Source organism: Elephantulus edwardii, unplaced genomic scaffold, assembly GCF_000299155.1.
Source record: "Elephantulus edwardii isolate Elephantulus edwardi_28Jun2011 unplaced genomic scaffold, EleEdw1.0 scaffold00367, whole genome shotgun sequence".
Classification (NCBI taxonomy): domain Eukaryota; kingdom Metazoa; phylum Chordata; class Mammalia; order Macroscelidea; family Macroscelididae; genus Elephantulus; species Elephantulus edwardii.
The window spans coordinates 1754948-1761373 of record NW_006400117.1 but is presented as its reverse complement, the minus strand read 5'-3'; positions in this window follow the sequence as shown (position 1 = coordinate 1761373).

Sequence of the window (6426 nt, the reverse complement as noted above, 5' to 3'; positions counted from 1 at the left end):
CAATTGGACAATTAAAACAGACATTCAGATGGCGGGGGAAGAAGAACAAACTGGGGAAGAGGGTAGAGAAAATGGTACAGCAATGAAGGAATGAAAACCCAAAATCCCTGTAAATGTTCATTAATACTAATAAAATTTAATAATGTAAAAAAAAAGAAAACTAAAAAAAAATGTATTCTAAAACCACAGGAATAAAAGACAGTGTGGTATTGACATGAAAACAAACAAGCACCTCAAGGGAACTGTAAATGGAGTCCAGAAACAGATCCAATTACTCCATATTGTTGCCAAGACTAAACATATACACTCTTTTTAAGATCTTGTCAGGTGTGTAATAGTGTGGTATTACATCTTTAAGTTACATTTCCCTAATGACTAATTAAAAGTAATTTCTGGGGGAATAAAGTTTTTAAAAATAATTTCTATGCAACAATGAATGAATGGAAAGCCTAAGTCTCTGTAAACTTTCATTAAAATTAATTTTTAAAAAGTAATTTCTGGGAAAACAAGTAATTTCTTCTCTCGTAACAAAATAAAGTGTAATAAAAGATGTGTTGCATTAGGAAAGGCACTGTCAAGGACCTCTCCAAAATGCTTAAGAGCAATGATGTCAGTTTAAAGACTAAGATGTGCCTAACTCAGGTCATGGTCTTTTCAATGCTTGCTTTGCATCTGAGAGCTGGACAATGAATAAGGATGACCAAGGAACTGATGCGTTTAATTGTGGTGTTGGAGAAGAGTTTTGTATTCTGACTTGTTAAGGATCCTGAATTGAAACCTATTCTTTTCCTGATAAAATCCACAATTTTAAGTATTGTCTGAGAGTTTGAAGGTTACATCATAGTGCCAAACCCAGTGGAGAAGTAGAATGTGCTGTGAGTGGGACAGCTGGTGTCAGAATTGATAAGAGGTAGAGGCATGTCTGGCCTCTGTTTCACAGGAATCTTCTCAAACTGTTGAGCTTGATCCAGCTCCCACTCCCCTTTGTGAAGTTAGAGAAGGTGAGAGACCTCTGCTGGGCCATTTGTATAGGATGTAATGTGGTGCGAGCACAGCGGAAAGCAAGTTTGCCCATTCCTTAGCTAGTCAAACATTCACCTAACACGTGATGCAGTCATTCCACCCTCAGGTATTTACCAAAGAAAAACGAAAGAAAGCATATGTTCACACGAAGACAAACAAATGTTCATAGGAGTTTTATTTATAAGAGTAAAACCTAGAAACCACCCAAATGTTCACCAACAGGTGGATGGATGAGGATCGGAGTACCATCACACAGTGGGCTACTATTCAGCATTAAAGCAATGAACTATTGCTACAAACCACAACATGGGCTCATCTCAAAAGAATTATACTGTGAGAAAGAAAACTAGAGGAATAGGGAAAAAATACACATTGCATTATTCCACTTACACAACATTGCACAGTATGCAAACTAATCTACAGAGCAGAAAGCTGATGAGTGAGTGGTAGTGTAGGGATGGGGGAAGGAAGCGGGGACTGATTACAGGAATGGAGGCAACTTTGGTGAAGAACAAGCTCATTATTTCATTGTGTCATGGCTTCACAAATACATAAACACATCAAAATATAACACATTGAGCACTCTATATATTGTTCACTACTGTTGAGAGACAGACCTGAACCCTGTCCTATCTGGTGCCATCCTCATCATCTCTGACACACTTGAGCCCATTGCTGCAGTTGTTGTGTCAATCCATTTGGTTGAGAGTCTTTCTTTCACTGACTATATGTCAAAAAAAAGCTGGTAAAATAAATAAAGCAAGATAAAAACAGTATTAATAATACTGCTATTTTAATACTCCAAAAGTAGCAAGTAAATTTACATCTATGTATAACAACCTGTGGTTGTTACCTAATGCCAACTTGGAACCAACTCATAGTGGGTTTTCAGAGGCAGTTAATTCACACAGCAGGAGATTGCCAATTTTTCTCCTGCGAAACAACTGGTGAATTAGATCAACAAGACTTATACACATATACAAGTAGGTAAATATATATAAAATATATACTATTTTTGGGAGTAGGAGTGGCATCCACTTCCTAAATGGAATGTCTCCGGAAACTCTATGAACTTTGATAAATGTCGATAGTTGTAGACGGGCTTCTAGCCTTTTGTTCATAGGGTTGCTATGAGTTGTGCTAGATTTGAAGTCAATCAACAACAATAATAACATATACTACTTATAAAGAATACATTAAATATTAGTATATTTCATACAGATGTTATATATATTCATATAGATGTAGAGAAATCTATGTTGTTGTTAGGTGCTGTTGAGTCAAGTACGACTCATAGTGACCCTATAAACAACAGATCTGAATCCTGACTTATCTTATTCCATCTGCAACATCTCTGAAACACTGGAGCCCATTGCGGCAGTGAGGGTCTTCTCCTAGCAACATGCCCAAAATAAGTGAGAGAAAATTTTGTCATCTTTGCCTCCAAGGAACACTTTGGCTGTACTTTCTTCAAGACCTATCTGTTGGTTTTTTGCCAGTTCATGGCAGTTCAGCACGCTTGTCCAACACCACAGCTCAAAGACATCAATTCTTCTTCTGTCATCCTTACTCATTTTCTAGCTCTCAGATGCATAGCAAGTGATCTGATAGACCATGGCCTGGATCAGACACACCTTAGTCCTCAGACAAATTCTGCATTAAGATCATTATGATGGCAATAGAAAGATAACTAATAAAGCTTGTACGAGGACCCGGTGGGTGGCGGGTAGGGGAAGGAGAAAGCAGAGGGGTGAGGATGGGCAGGAGGGAAATCACAGAGTTCCAAAATTCAGTGGGTGAAAGAGGGGGCAAAGGAAATGGGAAAGATCTGGCAGGGATCACATGGTAAAGGTGGGCATATTTCAATGATAATTTTATAAAACAATGAATGGGATGCATCAGAAAACTGGACAATGACTAGGGATGATAGAAGGAAAACATACTTTTGAGCTGTGATTCTAGAGAAGAGTATTGAATTTAACATAAACTGCTAAGAGAACAAACAGGTTTGTCCTAAAGAGGGTGAAGCCAGGCTGATCCTTGGAGGCTAGGATTCTGAAGCTTCATCTGATGTACTTTGGACATGTTGCAAGGAGGGACCAGTCCTTGGAGAGGGACATCATGCTTGGGAGGGTGGAGGGACAGTGCAGGAGAGGAAGACTCTCAATGAGATGGATTGATTCATGACTGGTGTAATGTGGGTAGGTGTATCAGAGCCAATAAGATTGGCACAGGATAGAGCAGGATTTAGGGCTGTTGTACAAAAGGGTGCTATGACTCGCAGGTAACTCGACAGCACATAACAACAACAATGAATGGGAATGATTTTATGAAACACAATGTAAATGAAGGCTTGTGTGAGACGACCCTGACTGCAGAATTCCCCAGTGCAATACAACTTCTGATCTCCTGACTGCTGGTCCCAAGAGCGCTATTTGTGGACTCAAGTAGGATGATGAAGTTGTTGACAGTTTCTATCTTTTCTCTATCACGATGTTGCCTGTCAGTTCAGTGGTGAGAATTTTGCTTTCTTGACATTGAGATGCAATCCATATTGAAGGCTTTTTATTCTCTGATCTTCTTCAGCAAGTACTTCATGTTCCGCTCACTTTCAGCAGACAAGGTTGTGTCATATGTATAACACAGGTTATTGATGAACCTTACTCTGATCCTAATGCAATATTCTTCATAGAGTCCAAATTCTTGAATAAATTGCTCAGGATACAGATTAAAGAGGTGTGGAGAAAGGATACAGCTCTGAGGCACACCTTTATTCCATTTTAAACTGTGTAGTATATACTCTTTTTCTGTTCACATGACAGCCTCTTGGTCTAGGTATAGGTTTTCCATGGATACAATTAAGTGTCCTGGATTCACACTCTTCTCAATGTTAGCCATAATTTGTTCTGATCTACACCATCAAATGCCTTTGCATGGTCAATAAATCACAAATAGACATTCATCTGGTATTCCCATGGACTACCAATAGAACAAATTTGTCACGGATAAAATGCAACCAGGGAGCTCCCGAGAGGCAAGGATAGACTATAAACTTGGTCTCACACACTCTGGGTATGTTGTCAGGAGGGGTTAGTCCTTAGAAAAAGACATCATGCTTGGAAAAGTAGAGGATCAGCACAGAGAGATTGTCAAGGATGGCCAGGATAGAGTAGTATTTTGATAATTTACTTCTAGAATCAATATGAATTGAGGTGGACTTGAGGGCCCCTGACAACAGCAACAATAAAGCTGGTAAATTTTAAAAGAGCTGGACAATGACTAAGGATGACAGAAGAAAAATTGATGCCTATAAGTTGTGGTGCTAGAGAAGAGTCTTGAATATACCATAGACTGCCAAGAAAACAAATTGGTCTGTCTTGGAGAGAGTGAAACCAAGTCTCTCCGTGGGGGCTAGGAATTTGAGGCTCTGTCTCACATACTTTGTGCATGTGGCCAGGAGGGGCCAATCTGTGGTGAAGGACATCATGCTCAGAAGGGTGGAGGGAAAATGCAGGAGAGGAAGACCCCAGATGGTTTTCCTAGAGATGAGTTCCAATAAAGAATACAGCCCCCCCCCCAAAAAAACCACCCTACAAGGGCAGCTCAGCTCTGTCAGTCAGATCCGCTCTGACTAGAAAATTATTCCAGGGCAACTCATTGTTGTGAGGTGTCATCTAGTCGAGTATGATTCCTAGCGACCTGATGACCAATTAATCTGAACCCTGTCCTCTCCTGTTCGAGCCACATCATCTCTCACACACTTGAGCCCATTGCTGCAGGCCCTGTAGGAGTCCATCTCATTGAGGCTCTTCCTCTCCTTTACTGACCCTCCACCTTTCCAAGCATGATGTCCCTTTGCAAGAAATAGTCTCTCCTAGCAGCATGCCCAAAATGTGTGAGACAAAGCTTCACTATCCGTGCCTCCTAGGAGCACCTTGGCTGTACTTATCCCAAGACAAATCTCTTTGTTTTCCTAGAAGTCCATGGGGTATCCCAGCACCACAACTGAAAGGCATCAATTCTTCTTCTGTCATACAGGTTTCAGACACATAGCAAGTGACTGAAAAGACCAAGGGCATTAGAATCCATCAGGAAATAGAAACACAATAAGTGTTTGGTTTGTTTTGTTTTCAAATAAGTCCGCTCTTTGAAACTTGTGTGGCTAGGTGGGAAGGGGCAGATTTAAAGTTCATTTTCATTTGAGGGAAGGTTTATAAATTATGCTAGTTTTTCATACAATCTTAGCTATTTTGTTTTATAACACAAATTGCTGTTGATTCATGTGATTAATTACAATGTCTATCTGCCGCTTTTTGTGTATTGATGTTCCCTTCATCCAAGTTACCTTGATATTAATTTCACTCTCCTCCACTTCTCATCTCGGTTATACCTCCAGGATTGAGTCTGTGTAGAAGTTTGATAATAGAGATCTTACACCGTAATAGTTTGTGTGTGTGTGTGTGTCTATGTCTCTCAGGCGGGATTCATCCACTTTGTGTAGTATTTCACAAATTCTTAATTGTTTAGTGGTGCACACTACTTCCCTGTGCAATGTATCATAGTTTGGTTAGCCCTTCTAGCCCTTGATGGGCACTTGTATTGTTTCCACCTCTGTGTTATTGTAAAAAATATTGCCATAAATAAGTGTTTGCACATATTGGTTTGTATCACCGCTGGCATTTCTTTGGGATATATTCCTATAGTGGGATTGCTGGATCAAATGGTCTTTCTATTCTCAACTTTTTAAGAGCGCTAAGAGGCAGATTTTAAAGAAAACCACGCTCCTTTGGCAGAGGTGCTGCGGTCTAGGAAGACTTCCAGAAAGAACCCTTGCTTTGGGAGACCAAATGTGGGCGGAGGGTGCCTTTGACTGCTTCAGAAAGGAAAGCAAGTTCAGGAAGATTAGCGGTGCTAATGAGCACATTTCCGCCCCCCCCCCCCCAAATCCCATCTTTCTTATTTGTATCCATGTAACAGTCCTGGCCAGGCCCCACTCACCTCAGATGGAAGCGCAGCGCCAAGTGTGTGCATTGTCTGGTTCAGGAAATAAAGAACCGACAAAGTGCCTGGCAGTGACCTGGCAGGGACTCCACCCTCTCCGGCCCGGGCTCCAGTCTCAGTAGCCTGGGTTGGGGTGCGGGTGACAGCGAAGGGGTTCGCCTGGTGCGAGCGCAGCCCATGCTGTCTCCGGGTGGGGGCCGCAGCCTTTGTGCTGAGGCTACTCCGGGCTCCCACCGCTGGGGGGCGGCCTCCGCCCCGCCGACCCCCGACAATAGCGCTCGGGGGTGGGGAGCCCCGCGGTCCCGGAAACTTTCCAGGGAGCCTTCGCTGCCCCCGCCAGCGCCCGGGAGCGCGGAACCGGGCGCGCCCATCTGTGGCCCGCGGGCGGTGGGGCGGTGCGCT